This window comes from Monodon monoceros, unplaced genomic scaffold, assembly GCF_005190385.1.
Source record: "Monodon monoceros isolate NGI ecotype Baffin Bay Population unplaced genomic scaffold, NGI_Narwhal_1 Super_Scaffold_16, whole genome shotgun sequence".
NCBI classification, from domain to species: Eukaryota; Metazoa; Chordata; class Mammalia; order Artiodactyla; family Monodontidae; genus Monodon; species Monodon monoceros.
In genome coordinates, this window is record NW_021703772.1 from 25,044,114 (window position 1) to 25,066,501 (window position 22,388).

The 22,388-nt window shown below is 34.9% G+C and overlaps 1 protein-coding gene across 1 annotated transcript in view; it reads left to right on the forward strand.

Annotated features, from left to right (window-relative positions):
- ERBB4 (erb-b2 receptor tyrosine kinase 4) overlaps positions 1–22,388 on the forward strand; it is a 671,873-nt gene that overhangs the window by 183,168 nt on the left and 466,317 nt on the right. The gene's annotated exons all lie outside the window — the stretch shown is intronic.

Here is a 22,388-nt window from a genome sequence, read left to right on the forward strand (position 1 = left end):
TCTAGAGCTTGACTTCCACTTTCCACAATAACCATGTTTATAGATAAGGTAGCAGTGGCTCAGAGTTAAAACTGTTTTCTGAGTCACTTAGCTTGCTCTCAAAATAATTAAATTGGTATTCCAGATTTTCTGCCTTCAAAGTACATAACCTAGCACTGCATGACTCATAATAAATTTCATAAACATCACCTTTAAAGCATAGCTTACTTGCTTCTTCCACTCCACCTCAGGTAATCTGGGCTATTAGGTAGATTGCTTGCAATGAAACAGGTGCCCAGTAAATATTTGTTGAAAATTTATAAATTGTGGTCTAAAAGAGCTAGATAAGTTGGCCTGCATATTGCTCCTTTGCCATCTAGAAAAGACTATAATCCATTTCTATTGATTCTTCGCTGAGAACATTCCACAAAATCATTTGCCTTTGAAGAGAATATATTTAAGAGACAGAAGTAGGTACCTTGACATGCCCAATATTCTATTACCATATGTACATACTATTTTTTTTTTCAATTTAGGCTATTTCCCTAGTACGTTTTGAAGTTCCTAAACCTTCCATGATTAAGGAGAATAAGACTACTGGCCAGGGGCAGCCTAGCCATGCAGGTTTCATCAGCTTTGGTAACTAAACTGCAAAGTGTTCCCTACCCACAGGATCAGCTCAGCGTCACTTTTTTAAAATGCATTTTATTTTGTATAACAGATAGGTTCATTCAAAACATGCTCCAAGGACTTATTTTTTTAAATTAATTTATTTTTTATACAGCAGGTTCTTAGTTATCTATTTTATCCATATTGTATATGGATAAAATATAATGTATATACGTCAATCCCAGTCTCCCAATTCATTCCACCACCATCATGCTCCCCACCCCCACTTTCCCCCCTTGGTGTCCATACATTTGTTCTCTACATCTGTGTCTCTATTTCTGCCTTGCAAACCAGTTCATCTGTACCATTTTTCTAGATTCCACATATATATGCATTAATACACGAGATTTGTCTTTCTTTCTGACTTACTTCAATCTGTATGACAGTCTCTAGGTCCATCCACGTCTCTACAAATGACCCAATTTTGTTCCTTTTGTTCCTGAGTAATATTCCATTGTATATATGTACCACATCTTCTTCATGCATTCGTCTGTCGATGGGCGTTTAGGTTGCTTCTGTGAAGCAGAAATTGTAAATAGTGGCTATTGTAAATAGTGTTGCAATGAACATTGGGGTGCATGTGTCTTTCTGAATTATAGTTTTCTGTGGGTATATGCCCAGTAGTGGGATTGCTGGGTCATATGGTAATTCTATTTTTAGTTTTTTAAGGAACCTCCATACTGTTCTCCATAGTGGCTGTGTCAATTTACATTCCCACCAACAGTGCAAGAGGGTTCCCTTTTCTCCACACCCTCTCCAGCATTTGTTGTTTGTAGATTTTCTGATGATGCCCATTCTAACTGGTGTGAGGTGATACCTCATTGTAATTTTGATTTTCATTTCTCTAATAATTAGTGATGTTGAGCAGCATTTCATGTGCCTCTTGGCCATCTGTATGTCTTCTTTGGAGATATGTCTATTTAGGTCTTCTGCCCATTTTTTAATTGGGTTCTTTTTTATTTAATATTGAGCTTCATGAGCTGTTTATATATTTTGAAGATTAATCCTTTGTCCCTTGATTCGTTTGCAAATATTTTCTCTCATTCTGAGGGTTGTCTTTTCATCTTGTTTATAGTTTCCTTTGCAGTGCAAAAGCTTTTAAGTTTTATTAGGTCCCATTTGTTTATTTTTGTTTTTATTTTCATTGCTCTAGGAGGTGGGTCAAAAAAGATCTTACTGTGATTTATGTCAAAGGGTGTTCTTCCTATGTTTTCCTTTGAGAGTTTTATAGTGCCTGGTCTTACATTTAGGTCTTTAATCCACTTTGAGTTTATTTTTGTGTGTGGTGTTAAGGAGTGTTCTAATTTCATTCTTTTACATGAAGCTGTCCAGTTTTCCCAGCACCACTTATTGAAGAGACTGTCTTTTCTCCATTGTATATCCTTGCCTCCTTTGTCATAGATTAGTTGACCATAGGTGCGTGGGTTTATCTCTGGGCTTTCTATCTTGTTCCATTTATCTATATTTCTGTTTCTGTGCCAGTACCATATTGTCTTGATTACTGTAGCTTTGTAGTATAGTCTGAAGTCAGGGAGTCTGATTCCTCCAGATCCGTTTTTTTCCTTCAAGATTACTTTGGCTATTCGGGGTCTTTTGTGTCTCCATACAAATTTTAAGATTTTTTAGTTCTGGCTCTGTAAGAAATGCCATTGGTAATTTGAAAGGGATTGCACTGAATCTGTAGATTGCTTTGGGTAGTATAGTCATTTTCACAATATTGATTCTTCCAAGCCAAGAACATGGTATATCTCTCTATCTGTCTGTGTCATCTTTGATTTCTTTCATCAGTGTCTTATAGTTTTCTGATACAGGTCTTTTACCTCCTTAGGTACGTATTATGTATTTTACTCTTTTTGTTGCAATAGTGAATGGGATTGTTTCCTTAATTCCTCTTTCTGATCTTTTGTTGTTAGTGTATAGGAATGCAAGAGATTTCTGTGCATCAATTTTGTATCCTGCAACTTTACCAAGTTCATTGATTAGCTTTAGTAGTTTTCTGGTAGCATATTTAGAATTATCTTTGTATAGTATCATGTCATCTGCAAGAGTGACAGTTTTACTTCTTCTTTTCCAATTTGTATTCCTTTTATTTTTTTTTTCTCTGATTGCCATGGCAAGGACTTCCAAAACTATGTTGAATAATAGTGGCAAGGGTGGACATCCTTGTCATGTTCCTGATCTTAAGGAAATGCTTTTAGTTTTTCACCATTGAGAATGATGTTTGTTGTGGGTTTGTCATACATGGCCTTTATTATGTTGAGGTAGGTTCCCTCTATGCCCACTTTCTGGAGAGTTTTTATCATAAATGGGTGTTGAATTTTGTCAAAAGCTTTTTCTGCATCTATTGAGATGATCATATGGTTTTTATTCTTCAATTTGTTAATATGGTGTATCACAGGGATTGATTTGCGTATATTGAAGAATCCTTGCATCCCTGGGGTAAATCCCACTTGATCATGGTGTATGACCCTTTTAATGTGTTGTTGGATTCTGTTTGCTAGTATTTCGTTGAGGATTTTTGCATATATATTCATCAGTGATATTGGTCTGTAATTTTATTATTTTGTAGTATCTTTGTCTGGCTTTGGTATCAGGATGATGGTGCCCTCATAGAATGAGTTTGGAAGTGTTCCTTCCTCCGCAATTTTTTGGAAGAGTTTGAGAAGAACAGGTGTTAGCTTTTCTCTAAATGTTTGATAGAATTCACCTGTGAAGCCATCTGGTCCTGGACTTTTGTTTGTTGGAAGATTTTTAATCACAGTTTCAATTTCATTACCTGTGATTAGTCTGTTCATATTGCCTATTTCTTCCTGGTTCAGTCTTTGAAGGTTATACCTTTCTAAGAATTTGTCCTTTTCTTCCAGGTTGTCCATTTTATTGGCATAGAGTTGCTTCTAGTAGTCTCTTATGATGCTTTGTATTTCTGCAGTGTCCTTCATAACTTCTCCTTTTTCATTTCTAATTTCATTGATTTGAGTTCCCTCCCTCTTTTTCTTGATGAGTCTGGCAAAAGGTTTATCAATTTTGTTTATCTTCTCAAACAACCAGCTTTTAGTTTTATTGATCTTAGCTATTGTTTTCTCTGTTTTGATTTCATTTATTTCTGCTCTGATTTATATGATTTCTTTCCTTCTACTAACTTTCTGTTTTGTTTGTTCTTCTTTCTCTAGTTCCTTTAGGTATAAAGTTAGATTGTTTATTTGAGATTTTTCTTGTTTCTTGAGGTAGGATTGTATTGCTATAACTTCCCTCTTAGAATTGCTTTTGCTCCATCCTATAGGTTTAGGATTGTCATGTTTTCATTGTCATTTGTCTCTAGGTATTTTCTGATTTCCTCTTTGATTTCTTCAGTGATCTCTTGGTTATTTAGTAATGTATTGTTTAACCTCCATGTGTTGGTGTTTTTTACATTTTTTTCCCTGTAATTGATTTCTACTCTTATGGCGTTGTGGTTGGAAAATATGCTTGATATGATTTCAATTTTCTTAAATACCAAGGCTTGATTTGTGACACAAGATGTTACCTATCCTGGAGAATGTTCCGTGTGCACTTGAGAAGAAAGTGTAATCTGTTTTTGGATAGAATGTCCTATAAATATCAATTAAATCTATCTGGTTTATTGTGTCATTTAAAGCTTATGTTTCCTTATTAATTTTCTGCTTGGATGATTTGTCCATTGGTGTAAGTGAGGTGTTTAATTCTCCCACTATTATTGAGTTACTGTCGATTTCCTGTTTTATAGCTGCTAGCTTTTGCCTTATGTATTGAGGTGCTACTATGTTGGGTGCATATATATTTATAATTGTTATATCGTCTTCTTGGATTGATACCCTGATTGTTATGTAGTGTCCTTCCTTGTCTCTTGTAACATTCTTTATTTTAAAGTCTATTTTATCTGATATGAGTTTTGCTAATCCAGCTGTCTTTTGATTTCCATTTGCATGGAATATCTTTTTCCATCCCCTCACTTTCAGTCTGTATGTGTCCCTAGGTCTGAAGTGGATCTCCTGTAGACAGCATATAAATGGGTCTTGTTTTTGTATCCATTCAGCAAGCCTGTGTCTTTTGGTTGGAGCATTTAATCCATTCACATTTAAGGTAATTATCTATATGTATGTTCCTATTACCATTTTCTTAATTGTTTTAGGTTTGTTTTTGTAGGTCCTCTTCTTCTCCTGTGTTTCCCACTTAGAGAAGTTCCTTTAGCATTTGTTGTAGAGCTGGTTTGATGGTGCTGAATTCTCTATAGCTTTTGCTTGTCTGTAAAGCTTTTGATTTCTCCATTGAATCTCAGTGAGATCCTTGCTGGGTAGAGTAATCTTGGTTGTAGGTTCTTCCCTTTCATCACTTTAAATATATCATGCCACTCCCTTTTGGCTTGTAGAGTTTCTGCAGAGAAATCAGCTGTTAACCTTATGAGAGTTCCCTTGTATGTTATTTGTCATTTTCTCCTTGTTGCTTTCAATAATTTTTCTTTGTCTTTAATTTTTGTCAATTTGGTTACTATGTGCCTCAGTGTGTTTCTCCTTGGGTTTATCCTGCCTGGGACTCTCTGTACTTCCTGGACTTGGATGGTATTTCCTTTCCCATGTTAGGGAAGTTTTTGACTATAATCTCTTCAAATATTTTCTCTGGTCCTTTCTCTCTCTTCTTCTTCTTCTTGGACCACTATAATGCGAATGTTATTGCGTTTAATGTTGTCCCAGAGGTCTCTTAGGCTGTCTTCATTTCTTTTCATTCTTTTTTCTTTATTCTCTTCCACAGCAATGAATTCTACCATTCTATCTTCCAGGTCACTTATCCGTTCTTCTGCCTCAGTTATTCTGCTACTGATTCCTTCCAGTGTATTTTTCATTTCAGTTATTGTATTGTTCATCTCTGTTTGTTCTTTAATTCTTCTATGTCTTTGTTAAACATTTCTTGCATCTTCTCGATCTTTGCCTCCATTCTTTTTCTGAGGTTCTGGATCATCTTCACTTTCATTATTCTGAATTCTTTTTCTGGAAGGTTGCCTATCTCCACTTCATTTATTCGTTTTTCTGGGGTTTTACCTAGTTCCTTCATCTGGATCATAGTCCTCTGCCTTTTCATTTTGTCTGTCTTTCTGTGAATGTGGTTTTCGTTCCACAGCCTGCAGGATTGTAGTTCTTCTTGCTTCTGCTGTCTGCCCTCTGGTAGATGAGGCTATCTAAGAGGCTTGTTCAAGCTTCCTGTTGGGAGGGACTGGTGGTGGGTAGAGCTGAATATTGCTCTGGTGGACAGAGCTCAGTAAAACTTTAATATGCTTGTCTGCTGGTGGGGCGTGTGGTGAGTTTCCTCCCTGTTGGTTGTTTGACCTGAGGTGAGCCAGCACAAGAGCCCACAGGCTCCTTGCTGGTTCTAGTGGTGGACTCTGGGTGGGCTCATGAAAAGGAGTATTTCCCAGAGCTTCTGCTGCCAGTGTCCTTGTCCTCATGGTGAGCCACTGCCACCCCCCACCTCTGCAGCAGACCCTCCAACACTAACAGGTAGGTCTGTTTCAGTCTCCTCTGGGGTCACTGCTCCTTCCCCCTTTGTCCTGATGTGCACACTACTTTGTGTGTGCCCTCCAAGAGTGGAGTCTCTGTTTCCCCCATTCCTGTTGAAGTCCTGCTGTCAAATCCCACTAGCCTATAAAATCTGATTCTCTGGGAATTCCTCCTCCCATTGCTGGACCCCCAGGTTGGGAAGTCTGACATAGGGCTCAGAACCTTCACTCCAGTGGGTGGACTTCTGTGGTATAATTGTTCTCCAGTTTGTGAGTCACCCACCCAGTGGTTGTGGGATTTGTTTTTTGTGTGTGTGATTGTGCCCCTCCTGCAATTTCATTGCGGCTTCTCCTTTGTCTCTGCTTGCCAGATATCTTTTTTGGTGAGTTCCAGTGTCTTCCTATCAATGATTTTTCAGCAGTTAGTTGTGATTCTGATGCTCTCACAAGAGGGAGTGAGTGCACATCCTTCTACTCTGCCATCTTGAACCAATCTCTCCAAGGACTTATTTTTGAAGAAAAAAAAAAATTAAGAAACAGTTGCAAAAGAATTAGTAATCAATGTATTAAGTTAAAAACATTAATTTCATAATGTATGTTTGAATTAGTGGGATTTTTTAAGATCATTCAAGAAAAAAACAAGAACTTGTTATATACAAAAAAAAATTGGTGTTCATTGAAGCAAAAATTATTTCCTAATCTATATTTCGGTGATTCTAAATTCAAACTGTAGTATTTTTTTCCCTGTAAATATTTATGTGCTGTGTGTGAAAATGGGTCCTTTTTAGAGGTACTTATTATGACAGACACTGCACTCTCTAGTTATGTTTAGCAGCTTATGACCATTCTTAATGTGGAGTATATATATATATTTAGGCATGGAGAAAGAAAAAATGTATATGTGTGTGTGTTTGTGTGTGTCCGTGTGTGTCTTTGTTTGTGTCCTGCTGACTACAAAGCTATGATGTTGGCCTTGTCAAGGCTGGTACTTATGTGGCTTTCAGACATTCCTCGTCATAGCCGATTCACTTAACCACTTCCCTTAAGCAATTCTTTGTCTTTCTCGCCACAGTAGATAACAGTTTTCTTTGGCCTTTGCCTTTTCAGATGGCTGTAGAGATTGAAATTCCTTAGTGCTGCATTTCAGTTTTATCTGTTCCTACTTAATTGAGGCAAGGAATAGAGTTTAAGGTTAAATGCAGAATATTACAAGATCAATTCCTCCAATTAAAAATAATTTTATTATACTCTACCTTCAAAACAGTACAAGAGATAAAGAGGAAAAAAAGTATGACACGGGGCTTCCCTGGTGGTGCAGTGGTTGATTGTCTGCCTGCCAATGCAGGGGACACGGGTTCATGCCCCAGTCTGGGAAGATCCCACATGCCGCAGAGTGGCTGGGCCCGTGAGCCATGGCTGCTGAGCCTGCACATCCGGAGCCTGTGCTCTGCAATGGGAAAGGCCACAACAGTGAGAGACCTGCGCAACTCCAAAAAAAAAAAAAGTATGACATGGAACTATCTTCCTACTTCACCCTTCTCTATTTATTGTTAAAGATTATGCATATTGCTGAGTTAAAACAAGAGTAGTATAGTCTTGGTTAATAAATATTGCCGTGTATTTATTTGTGTTATTTTAAAAAGAAGCCTTATTTTGGTTCCAATTTGACTTTATTCCATCTTTCAACAATGATAGTAGCAGAAGTAAATTGGTGATGGTTACATCTTTGACATTATAAATGACAAAACATTTATTATTTTTATAGTAAATTTTCTCTTTTTAAGGTTTCTCTGTTGACAAAATCTCACTAACATTAGTGCCATTTTAGCAAGGAAGTTTCTACAAAGAAGGAGCATTTTTCTACCAACTGGTGGCTGTTACTAGTCAGTATTTTCTTCCTGTGTGTATAGCAAATTATCTCCAACTACCCTTGAATTTCAAAGCTTTATTATTGCCTTTGACTGTAGACTCGCTGATTATGTGATGAAAAGGAAACTTTTCACAATATTTATATTTATGTCATAGAACAGTTATTATATTTCAATTTTCTTTAACCACTCTCTCAAGCTCTTCTATTGCCAGAATAAAAAGAGTACTTCCACACAAAGATTTAGATATAATGGTATCTTGGAAAGGGAAATATATGGATAGGGATGAAGATAAGTCCTTCATCTTGGTTCTTTTTCTGTCTTTGTTAAAATCACTTTTGTCTTACTTTATTTTTCACTTAAATATAGTTTACACGGGCTTCCCTGGTGGCACAGTGGTTGAGAGTCTGCCTGCCGATGCAGGGGACACGGGTTTATGCCTCGGTCTGGGAAGATCCCACATGCCGCGGAGCGGCTGGGCCCGTGAGCCATGCCCGCTGAGCCTGTGTGTCCGGAGCCTGTGCTCCACAACAGGAGAGGCCACAACGGTGAGAGGCCCACGTACTGCAAAAAAATATATACATATATATAGTTAACACATAAGATTATATTAGTTTCAGGTGTAAGACATAATGATTTGGTATTTGTTTATATTGCAAAATGACCATCACAATAAGTCTAGTTAACATCCATTACCATATGGTTACATTTTTTTTCTTGTAATAAAAACTTTTAAGACCTACTCTCTTAGCAACTTTCAAATATGCAGTACAGTGTTATTGACTATAGTCACCATGCTGTATATTATATCACCATGACATTGATTTTATAACTGGAGGTTTGTACTTTTTAACCCCCTTCACCTGTATCAATTCCTATACATTAAAAGATATGTTTATTAGTTATTTCATTTTTTACTCTACATATGTGACTCTTAGCTCTATGATTATGACCAAAGAGATATTACCAACTTATTCCTGCTCTTCTCCCTCACTGTTGTCCACAATGTTATTTTTGTTTTTCTTTTTCTCTCTGTATACCATGAGGTGTGTTATCTTTGTTTCACTTCTCTAAATGTAATCTATAGCCAATCACTATATTCATTTGATTTATTTAATATGTATCTAGCACTCTTGATGAAATAAATATTAAATAGACTATTCAAGCATAACTTTTAAATTTATCTGCTTTTCTATTTTTTAATATCTAAATTTTACTGGATAACAAGTGAAAGTAGTATAACCATTTCTGGTGAAAATTCATAGTGTTCCCTGTTATCTCTATGGCTAGCCCCTGGGAAACTATCTGGTTTCATTTCATGTTTGCAAAAGCATCATTCTTCAAGTTTGGTATAAATTATAGCCCCGCTACCAGCAGCCTCAAGATGCCCATAGTTCCTGGATTGTAGAGAATTCATATGAGTAAGTATTTCCAAAATATTTTAATAGGAGTACAGACACAGGAACCTAGTGTGGGGTTTCCATGAGGATGGCAAACATGATATAACCTCTCCTAACTAGAAAAATACTCACTTTAAAACTCAGTTATCAGCAACCTCTTAAAGGTCAGATCTAAATGGAAACTCAGGTGAGGGCATATCTCTGTACACCACTATTAACTTCATTTGAACCATTTCATTTTCTGCCACTCAGCAAGGCAGTGCAAGGCATACTCTCCCCTCTCATCTCGTTAAAACCCATTGTTCTAAGTCTTGCCCAGTGTTTGCAATTTATACCTCCTTACTTTGAATATCCCTATGGCTGTCCACTCTTACAACCAAACTTCTTCATAGTTATCTGCACATTTTGTTACCATTTTCTCACATTTATTCAAATTTCATTTTACACCATTCAATTAAACTCTTTTATTTCAAAAATGCCAGTGACCGCCATGTTGCCAAATCCAATGATAATGTCATATCCCATCATCTGTCAAGTTATCCATTCTTTGTTGGATGGACATCCTCTCAGGCTGTTTTATTTTCAGTCCCTTTTACAGGCTCCTCCTCCTTTACTAGACCTACAAATATTGTGGTGACTTATTTATATGTAAAACATTTCCAGTATTATATCAGAGGGTTTCTTCTGAATTCCAGACTCACAAATACAAATGTACATATAGAAGTTACATAGGATGACTAATATATATTCTAGCTTAACATCTCCAAATGTAAATTCTTGAAACTTAGTTCTCACCTCCCAACCATTTTATCCATTTGTCTTACCATTTCAGGAATTGGTATTGTTGTGCATTTGAATGCTTAAATTAGAAACCTCAAGGGCATTCTTATTTCTCCTCAGCCTCCATCTAATCCATCAATAAGTCCTATGACTGTCTAAACTGTATCTAGAATCCATTTCTCTCTATCTCCACTGCCGCTATCCTGGTCTAAACCAGTGCTAGCTCTCACTTGTACTATTGTAGTTGCCTTCTACTGGCTCTTGAGGTTTCCATTGCCCACCTAAAATTCAGTCCTTTCAAGGCATCTATAATGATCTTTTAAAAACATAATTCTGGTGATGTCATTGCCTCTCAGCACCTTCCGTTTGCACATGGAATGAAATACAAATCCCTTAATGATGCTTGTAATGCCCTACATGTTCTCCCTAACATGCAGTTCACTCAGGTCCCAACCTTTTCATGCCAATTCTCCCTTCTTTTCTTCACTATTCACACTCTGCAAGATGTTTCTGTTTCTAGAATATACCACTTTACTTTGCATACACTTTTTCTTTTCCTTGGAGTACTTTCCTACTGTCCTTTATATGACCGACTCTTCCTTCAAGTCTTAGTTTTATATTTACATCTTCTGACAGGCTTTCTCTGACAATCCACTCCTCCTCATAATCTAAATTAGATTCACCAACCCACCCCATTCCCCCTAGACACATTTGTGTGCACTGTGCATAATTATTTTTACTGGTGTCTTTGTACTAATTATCACAACTTGTAATTACCAATTTATTTAATTTACAGTTATATTATTTCTGTTCCCCACTAGGGTGAAACCCTGTAAATGCTGGAATCATATCTGCCTCATTCACCAGTACATAGCAGAGTTTTGTGAAGAGCAATGATCTCAGTATTTAAGACAACATCAATTTTAAGATAAACTGTTATTTTATGTATCATTAAGTAGAAAAAAATGTTGATGATGAAACTCTAATACAGTTCTTTTGTATCACTTAATACTTTTGCAACATATTCAAAGAGGCTTTTAATATTAAAATTTTTAGACAGGAATTTTAGCATGTCATCTTATGCATGCATAAAAGTACAAAAAAAAAGAGCAAAATAAATTGGTTACGGTATTCTTAAACTTCTTTCCATTGATAGAGTAACGCATAGCACTTTTCAACTCTTCATTTTCATTGTCTATGGGATCCAGAGCACGGGTGATTGAATGGTGCAATCTAGTTCCTGGGATATTCTTCCAAACTGTTGACAATCACTCTGCAAGGTTAATGCTGGTGATTATTTTTATCTTACCAGATGGTGTTAGGGTAAATTTTTTATACAAATTTCTGTTAACTCCTATTTCTTCCTCAGATTGTTCATAAATGGTTTGTTTGCTTATGAAGTTGTGCCATCATGCCATCAGAAATAACAAGTGAGTTCACAGTGCGTAGAGAGTTATTACGAAGTCATAACTGTCATCTGGCTAATCGCAATTTTTAACACCCCAATTTCAGAGATGCTAATATATGAAAAATGTGCACCTTAGAAGAGATGAAATAAGATAGCAGATAGTCAATGACTGCTTTTTCTTCCCACAGTTCTCTCTATGGCTGGTTCCTTCTCATTCAGTTTTCAGTTCAAAAGTCATGATCTCAGAAGGGCCTTCCTTGACAATCCTATTTAAAGTAACTCAGCACCCAATCCCTTGCCCTGCACCAGTCACTCCCTGTAAAATTATCTGTTTAATTTCACTTATAACCCGTATCTTTAGCTGATATTTTATTGTTTGTGTATTTATGCATTTATTTTAAATTAGGAAATAACTTATTTATTTATTTATATTTGTTTAAAGAGAATAGGACCTTTTCTCTCTCATTGGAGATGTGAAGAAAATTTGTTAAATGGACAGATGGATGGATAGATGGGTACTTTTTCTAACTTGATTTTTATACTTAAATATCAGTTGGGCAGTCTACTTGGTTTTGTTTTCACTTTTGATCCTTTCTAATTATCTTGTACTTCAAGAACAGTCTCATCCTATCTCTACACTCAGCTCATATTCTTCAAATACCTGATCCAGCTCAAGTCTTGCACAAGCTGTTACTCTCAGGGGATGAGGGTATCATAGTAGCCAGCAAGAGAAGTTATTTTCCCAGATGTAGTATGATGGTTGATGACAAGAAAGAGAGGGAAAAAGAAAGCTCTGAATAAAAAGAATTTTCGATACAACTGAATTTTCCTTTTATGATGGAAGCAAAGGAACTGATTTGGGAAATGTATATAGAAGTGACAGTATTTATTAGGGAATTGGCTATGAGAAAATATATATCAATATGATTTTTTTAAAGTTTGGCACCAAGTTTTACTTATTTCTCATACAGGCAAAAAATATTGGTTATCTTAAAAGCATATCTATATTTGAATGTCTTATTCATTTGTCCTTAAAAATGTACATTTGTGTTGATTGTAGTGTGTCATGTAAAAAACACTTCAATATTAGAAAACACAATTCAAAATATGTATTTTCAGTAGCTCCATACTCTGTGCTGTATCATACTCTGTTGTTGAAAAGGATCTGCACATGAGGTGGTAAACAAGACTCTAATTACATATCACCCAGCAAGTAGAAAAGAAAACAGAATTTTCCAGGCATATAAGAGATCCTAGGCTTGAGTCAGTTCAAAATTATAACCAGAACACTGTAAAAGAAGTCATGGCTCTCCAAGAAATGTCAGGAGCTTGCTAATAGCAGCTACTGGCTTTTTGTTTTCCAAGTGATTTAAAAGTACTTGCCATGTACAGATGAAGGGTTTTATGTAGTTTATTGGCAAACTCATCTTGCAATGTTCTGGTCAAGGTTGAAATGTGCCATACTCATGTATTCATGTTGAAGTTGGAGGTTTTTAAGTTCTTTGACTACAAAAAATAATTGACTCTATGTTGGGGGTAATAAACAGCTCAGAATGAATTGTACACCTTTCAGCATTTCGCCGCATGAGTAGATACTCTTGTTAAGACCCATGAGATCTATCATGTCACATAGGAAGAAGGATGATACACATTGGTTCAATTGGGGAATGAAAATGAAAATATTAAGTAAAGATAAGCCTTGACTTGCACATCTATTAAAGGTGAAAGCTATAGTATAATGTAAGAGTTTAGTAACAAATCCATTGTGCTTCCTGATGTGCAATAAACCTAAAGGGCTGGCTGTTTTGGAGCTGAACATATTTGACTACATTATTATGTAATTGCCTGTAAATTAAATTAAATGACATTTTCATGTCAATGCTCACATCAGTTGCATTTTTAAAACAATAGTAATTTTTACCAGATTTGTGTCTTTAACCACAGTGGGTTAATTTAGAACTGAGCTTAAGACAAAGTTATGATTTATTACACACCCATACCCACACCCACGTGGAGAGAACTCCTTAAGTAAAATGAAATAGTGCTGCCCAATCCAAAATGATTAGTGGTTATTTACAATATTCTGTATTTTATAGGAAGATTTTGCAGAATGGATATCATTTTCTGGGATTGTGATCAATGGATTTGGCAGCGGTCATGGAAATTTTCTTTGCAGTATATGAAAGTATGTCTACATATTGAATTGCGTGCCCTGGCCCTATTCCAGCTATTCTCTGGGATCTGTTTATCACAGGCCATGCATGGAAATGGAACCATAAACAACTTCTCACTTCTGAGGAGTTAGAACACTAATTACTTTTGTAGTAGGCCTGCAAAAAATTGAACACTAAATGTTGTGGATTAAAAAGATTAAAAAATACTAACCCTTATTGTGGTCAGTGACAATTTTAAACTGTTCCATTCCACGAGCCCCGAAGGACAAATACCCTGAGAACTGATGGGATTAGGTAAGAACTCTGCATGTTCCTGCACGTTAACTAGTTATTTTCTATTTCTTACACTCACTCTTTTATTGTATTTAACTTTTATTTAAGTAACTACTATGCCTTCCAATAAAATAGACATCTATTTTCCTGGCTTTACTTTCAATTTCTCCCTCTGTAATATCATGTAGCTCTATAACTTGGGGGGATACTACTCATGTTGAATATTATATGATGTTTATGAAGCCTTATAAAATAATGTCTTCATTTAAAGTGCAAATGGTTTTAAAACTTATTTAGAAAACAAAAATAGCGAGGCATTGGGCCAAGCATATTTCAAATTTTATTTCATTTAAAACTGATTTAAAAAGCCCCAAAACATTAGGACATTTCAAGAAGTCACATTTTACAGATGAGGACACTGAGATGGACAGATGATAAGTAGCATGCCCAACACTGCTACAAGTGGTGGATTCAGATTTGAAACCCATGCAGTCTGGCTCCAGAGGGGGTAACCACTTAACTTCCTATTTAAGAGAATCTGAATAATAAAATTTTTGTAAGTAATTAGATTTTCTCTTTATATTCTATGTCTTGGATTTATGCAATGCAAGAGTGGGAATGGAAGATTAGTTACATGGGCAAATGGAAATGAGAGGGTTTTCTTATACTTCCTCTCTTCCTTCACAGAGGGAGGTGGTTTTAGGTAGAAGGTCAGCTGAATGTCTTAGTGTGGATAATCACATTAGCCACTTGCTCCCAAATTTAACCTTTTTCCTCAGTCGGAAGGAACTTGGAAATCTTGAGGGAGGATTTATTGCTCTCTATTGTTGACAAACTGTTAAACATGTTAATTACTTTGGAAATTGCCATATGAAAAACTGAATCTTCAATGCAATAATTCACAGAACCAGCTGGAGTTCTTCATACTTGTTGATTCATGATTGGAAAAGGAACAGCTTTGGGAAGAATTAAGGAATAAGATGACCTTCCATGGGAAGGGGAAAAGGATAATAACCACATTCAGATAAATCTGTAAACTCTAAGGCTAATCTAAGGAGATAAACCAATCACTAGCACCAAACCCTCTGAGAATATTTCAGCTCAATTTTATTGTTCTTATATCCTGATCTGTCCCCAAAGGGGACAGGTTTGAAGAGGGTCTTGCTTTAGGATCCTCACACCATCCTTGACAACTCCTCACCCAATCCCACCCCACTCCGCCCCACCTTAGTGGTAATCTCTGGTATCAATTTGGTAGGTTTCTTTCTATAAGTTCTACTTTTTCATTTTCATAAAAAAGTTCTTGGCAATCCTTAAATGTTAACACATATAGATCTACCTGGGTCCTTTTAGCAGTCTATATTTTGTATTTATGTATGAGTATGAGTATGAGTACATCATCAGTATTCTCATCAACAGAGTATTATATCTGAAGTCTTTCCCTAAACATTCTTAAACATGTTCCTTATACATATGTATAGACATTTCTCCAGAATAGCTAATAAAAATCATCTCATAGTCATTTTAAATTTTAGCAGATATTTTCAAACTGTCCTGCAAAATGGTTGAACAAATTCACATATATACAAGGAATAGATGAGATAACATATTTCCACTTTGACATAATTTTTTTTTCTTATTATTCCAAAGCCTTTTATATCATTCACTTATCTACTTTTGTTAATATTTAATTTAGATTAGACCCTAACATTTTTAACCATTTTGTTGGATTAAGAATGACATCCTGTTTTTGTTTTTATTTTTCAGGTCTTAATCACAATTTTATATAACATATTCTAACACTTTTTTGGCATTTATTTTTCTTCTGCTTATATAAAATCTATAGATTAATATGAAATATTCACATGAACCTCACTATTTAAAAGTAATTTTACCCAATGGATAAACCTAATGGCCTAAACTTTGTTTATTTTCACTACTTGAGATACTAGCATCCTAGATATTTTTAATTTAATGTAGATTATATAAAATAATACTTAAATTTGATTATATTTGAATAGTTGAAATTATAGAAGCAAATACAGTATATATTTAGTTTACTATTAAATACATTGTATATAATTTGTTTAGGGTCTTGGTTAAAAAAACCTTCAAAGCATTCAAGAATTAATAAGTTAATAATTTAAAAGTAATTAGCACAGATCCTGGAATTAAGAAGATTTCAAACACATAGTAGCAGATTGATTTTTAATGTTACTTGTTAGTTATTATCATTTTCATGACTATTACTTAAGCTAGGTATATTAGAATTATTAGTCAGTTTATACTATTTTAGACATATACAACTAAATTAAATTTTAGTGGTATGAATTTCATGAAAAAAAGTTGTTCTAAAAATAATGAGTGTTGGATTAGAATATATACTTTGGGCTCTGTCGGTTTAGCTGCTATGTGCTATTTAAAAACAAAATATTTAATAATGTAGTAATGTCTATAATAAAATGTTAGTTGAATTAAAATTAAAACAAATTAAAACAAAATATTTAAATCAGGATAAAATGTTGATGTGACATTTTAAGTAAGATCATTATTGAAGGGAGTGAATGATTACTGTGAGAAAATGGTGTAATCTGAGTTGGAAAAAAAAAAGTATTAGCCACCAAAAAATGCTAGGGCAGCACCACCTTCATCTAAGTACCAAAAGCCATGAATTTAGGGCTTGATAATAATATTAGAACATAAAATATTTATATGAATAGATTTAATATATATGGCTAAGTACAGAGTACTGAAACAAATTAAGACTGGCATATTTAGACAGATACCTAGATCACAGAGGAAGCCAATGTTATTCCGTCTTCTGCTCTGAAGTTTTTGTTTCTACTACTACTCCACCAAAATTCTCAGAAATATTAGATATAAAGATAGATGATATCCAAGGAAACATGATTGAGATTTTAAATATTGATAGAATGTATATACCATCATGTTCTGCAGACCAGAAAAAACACTTCCTCCTTTGTCTTGTTTTTCTTTCTATAATACAGGAATAGCAATATTATCAGTCAATTATATTAGTGAGAAAAGATATTTAAAACAGTGAAACATATAAACTATAAGAAATTAAATTTGTGTTTCAAATAATCATTTTATTTGGATTATATTATGAAAAAGTATATTACTCATAAGTATATTTGTGCAGTTTGCTTGTGAGTATTTTTCTAATTTTATAAACATTTAACTCTATACATATATTTTTCATTTCACCTATAATACTTAATTTTCCACATCTCTCTCTACTTACTTAATTAAAACCTCCTCAAAGACAGGTCTGATTTATCTCTATCTCTGAATATTATTTCTGTGTTGTAGTTATTTTTATAAAAGTTTAATGAATTAATAAAATTCCAAACAGAAATTTTAAGTAAAAATAAAAGAAAAAAAATAGATGACCTGACTAATCAGGGGTCTTTCCTAGCACTGATTATTATACAAGAATCATATATTAAAGTTTATAACTCATAGCATGATAGTAGCATTGAGTCCAGGCTTTCATTTACTTCAGTTACAAAAGGACTTACATATCCCAAAGAGAAGCTGTCCTTTGTTTAAAAAAGAAAAATCTTTCTATTGACGTATAGAAAAATACATCACATAATGTAATCTCTTGCTTTCCTTGTATTTCTATAATTTTTGTTTCTTATTATGCCAAGGCCTTTCGTATCATTCTTCTATCAGATTATATCTCTTGACCTTGAATATTTAACTACGTTTCCTCATTTTCTCCATTTATTATTTGATTTTAATTTTCCTTTCTGATGTCTTTTTTTTTTTTTTTGCGGTACGCGGGCCTCTCACTGTTGTGGCCTCTCCCGTTGTGGAGCACAGGCTCCGGACGCGCAGGCTCAGCGGCCATGGCTTACGGGCCCAGCCGCTCCGCGGCATGTGGGATCTTCCCGGACCGGGGCACGAACCCGTGTCCCCTGCATCGGCAGGCGGACTCCCAACCACTGCGCCACCAGGGAAGCCCGCCTTTTTGATGTCTTATTTAAATTATTTATTTTCTATTGTTTTGCTTAAGTTATTCTTTACTCATTAAAACTTTTTTCTAATTTTATGTTTAATGTCATCTCAAAGAAAATTTGTGATATGGTTTATTTTCTAATTTATACAGTGATTTAGAAGCGATCACATTCAATTTCCTCATTTCGCAAATGAGAAAAAAGGCCCATTTGTGACAGACACTATAGCAAAAGCTAGTTGGAGTGGGAAATGAGTAGTTCCCATTCTGGTTTCACTTTTGTTATGCCATGCAATATTTTATTGCTCTTAAATATTTTTTAAAGCATATGGTGATTATCCCCAAAAGGCCACATCCTATATTTAACATTTATGTAAATTTCCTTATTTATTCCTCACTACAGCCTCATGAGATCATGTTGTATCTCAATTTCATGGATACCAAACTGAGAGTTAGAGCCAGAGAATGAAACAACATCTCAAAATCTTTTCCTAGTTTCTGTATTTTTGTTTGTTTTTTTTACTTTAACCATTTAGGTCCGTTTTCTCTTCCACGTTTTTTTTTTTTTTAATTTTGATTTTACATTGGATTTTGCAAGTCATTTGCACAGATATTGACATTAAAAATATTTAATAAAATAGTGATATGCTAAATTGTGAGGAGTGGCCAAATGAAGATGTTCATCCTTTCATCAGAGAAATTAAAATAACTTAAAAAAAGTCTTTGGGGTGCTTCAAATTGACATTCATTTTCAGCTAATACACACTGTAGAATATTTCTGAAATACAGACAGCAAGCTGCACATATTCCTTACTTACATAAATTATAGAGTCATTTTCTAGTGAATACAGATAGTTGGAAATCTGTAACAAAAATAAATGCATTTTGTTCTCATAAGCATTGATGCTGCAGGCCATGATATTCCCAAACAAGGATGACGGTTATTACTAAGAAATGGTTCAATTTGGTTGGCACTACGCTGTTTTGTCAAGTATGAATAAAATAAAATAACAGAATATAGTCACATTATTTTGAGTAAAAGAGAATTCTTTGAGAAGGATAAGAGATGTGATAATATAGACCTATTGTCCCCTTATGAAATAATTTTTAAAACATTTTAGTTACATGGGTCTAATGCTATTACCATCTAGATAATAGGAAATGAGTTTAAACAGAATAACAACAATCCCAATATAACATTTTGTGGCAAAGCAAGAAGGGTAGAACGGTTATTAAAAAGTTCAAAAAATCAGAATCAAACTAGAAGACAATCATTTACAAGATATAACCATTTAAATTTATTAAAGTTAATTTATATGGAAGGGTTGTCCAGACTTTGGAAAGTATATGAATTGAGAATTAAATTAAGATGTTCTTGTTAGTTTCTCTTAGTTATCTTTTCTTCACATCTAGTATTTAAATTGAAAGGTCATGCACACACATAGACACATAGACCCCATACAGATATTTATGACCTTATGACAATCATGGAAAAACAAAAATTTTAAAGGAATTGGACACATAAATCAAATCTACACTGTTATACTTCCTCACTGCCAGGAGATATTTGTCAGAAAGAGAAGTGGAAAATGTATGGTTTTCAAATAGCTTGTGGATATTTATTGCAGGGAGTATTCCTCCACTATTAATACATTGAATACTATCACAACAAAAATGAGCATATGTGAGCATCAGTATTCAGGACACATTGCTTGTGTACTCACAGCATTCTAATAATTTACCTTGGGTATAAACTTACATTTTAGCTAATATTTTACATGTTTGCTCAGTTTTTAAGTTACAGACAAAATAGTGAAAACAGACAATTAGAAAAATTATTAGCTTATAAATGTGTTTTTATCTAGCTTGTAAAATATATGAATTCTTTATCTGTGATATAATTATTTCAAGATATATGAGCTAAATTAAGAGGCCAGGTCTATGTTGTTCATACACTTCTGGACACTCTTACCACACAACAAAGGGAATAGATGTCTTCATATTTGTACTGCAATTGCCTCTGTATTTTTATCGCTTATTGGTGAGAACAATTTGCTCCAAAGCAATAATAAAATGGAATGTAATCAAATGTCACTATGGTCTGTTATACTGCAGTAACGTCAAATGAGAATAATAGGTTTCATAAAACGCTGAGCGAATCTGGGAACAACCTGATTCAGTTGGTGCTCAGATTCATGGCTCAATAAAATTTATTCATATACACTTGGTATACGCACATTGATATACAATAAGCTATGCTTGTGATTTTATTTAATAATACAGATTTTTTCCCACAGTGGATTATTGAAGGACTTTATTAAGTAAGATTTTGTGAGTCAATATTCCTCAATAGATTTGAAATCACAAGTATAGCAATAATAAGGAGAAAATATACTTAATGGTTCTTAATTCCAGGGTCCCTTACTAGAGGAGAAAAAGTAACCAAGGCTACACTCTGTTCGTAGACCCAAGATATAAGGTTTTCAAAAGCTACATTAATGTCAGGGAACATGAGCTAATTATATAACATGAATTCAAAGACAAAAGTGTCACTATGACTGTGGTATCCTGAAATGCTTGCGCCTACTTGGGTCCTCAACACCCAAGCCTCCCTTAACATTTTGTGGTCCACTGAGACTTTCCCAGCTCAAGTCCTAGCTTCCAGTCTGATGAAACTCTGATCCCTTCCCTCTTTTGTACTATCTGTAGAAAGAAATATGTCATGTATGTGACGGAGATACCTAGCTATGTTTTCTCCAGGGCTTCAGTGAATGAAAGATGCATGGATTTAGGCTATAAAGTTTCACTGCGAAGTTTCAGTGGATGAAGTAATCAGACAAAGTTTCAAGGTAAAACATGCTGTGTAACTTTTGTGTAAGGGTTCATTTCTGCCAAGAAGGATGACTTTTTGCTCAAACTTCCAGATTTGGATACCTATCAGTACCAATTCAATTGTATGCATGTGTGGGTGAGCAATGCCAGGGAGCATTGTGGGGTTTGATGGTTTCCAGAAAGACAAAACTTTACCTAAGCCACTCAAATTTAATTTAAAAATATATTGTCTGATCAAACAGAACATTTCTGCCTTTTGAATTCTTCAGTATGTGACCTCTGGTAGAGAGAAGCCCATAGTATTTAGCATCAAAACAATAATCTTAAATATCCAAGTAGAAAGTAAAAAAAAAAAAAAAAATCTGGCCTCTGTATAAAACAGTAAAATAATGAATAATAAAATAAGATGATTTGTTCTTCTTCCAAGGCCAAAGATCCCTTTTCTCCTCTGGGCTTGATGGATATATATGTCTTATGGTATAGTATTACGAGTCTGTGGAGTGGCAAAGGAAAAAATCAAGGCGAAGCCGTCCTATTCCGTGCCCATTTCATCATAATGGAGTGGACCTATGAATGTGGAGAAAATTGATTTTTTTCTGAAGGAAGTACTAGACATCAGCAGTTTGTCTCGACCCCTGGCTTCAAATACCACCTAGATACTAAAGACTCCCCCTTGCATTTCTGTATCTTTGAACTCTCCCCTGAACACAGACTCATATATAGTGGTCAGCTGCCTAGTCAATATCTTTGCTTAGATATTATATTTAATTAAGCACTAACTAAGCTGCTATAAAAAAAAAATACTAAGTCACAAAATCGTGCCAAGATTCAAAAGTGTCTAAAAGTTATGCCCGGCTAAAACTTAGGAGATCTATTATTAAAGAAGAGAGAATGAATATTGATGGGTAACCAGTAGCATCTGACTGCAGATATCCCATAGGCGTCTATAAGCATAATGTGTCCAAAAATGGAGCTCTTGAATTTTCCTTCTAAACATGCTTCCCCTATAGTTTGTCCTATTTCTGTAAATGTGAGCTATATTCTTCTAGTTGCTCAGGATAAAAATCTTGGTGCTGTCTAGGATTCGTTCTTTGTTTTTTTTTTTTCCCCTTTCTGACTTAAAATTCTTTCCACTGGTAAATTTCGCCACCTTTTCCTTCTAAAAGATCCAGAATCCTACATGTTTCTTTACCTGTTCTGCTTACACCACAATCTGAGCCACTGTTATTTCTCACCTGGGTTGTTATTATAACCTCCAAACTCATCTTCATGTTCCCTACCTTGCCTTACAGCAGTGGATTCTGCACACAGCAACCATGATGCTCCTTTCCTAATCATGAGACTCCTCTGTTGGAGTATGCCTCACTCCTTGGTAAATAAGTGACAAGACTCTGTGTGTTCTACCTTTCTTCCCTCACACTTCAGCCCCTACCCCTCTCCCCTCTCTCACTCCATTCCAGCCAGACTGTCCTTTCCTCTTAGCTATTCCTCAAGCACACAGAATACCTTCCCTCTTT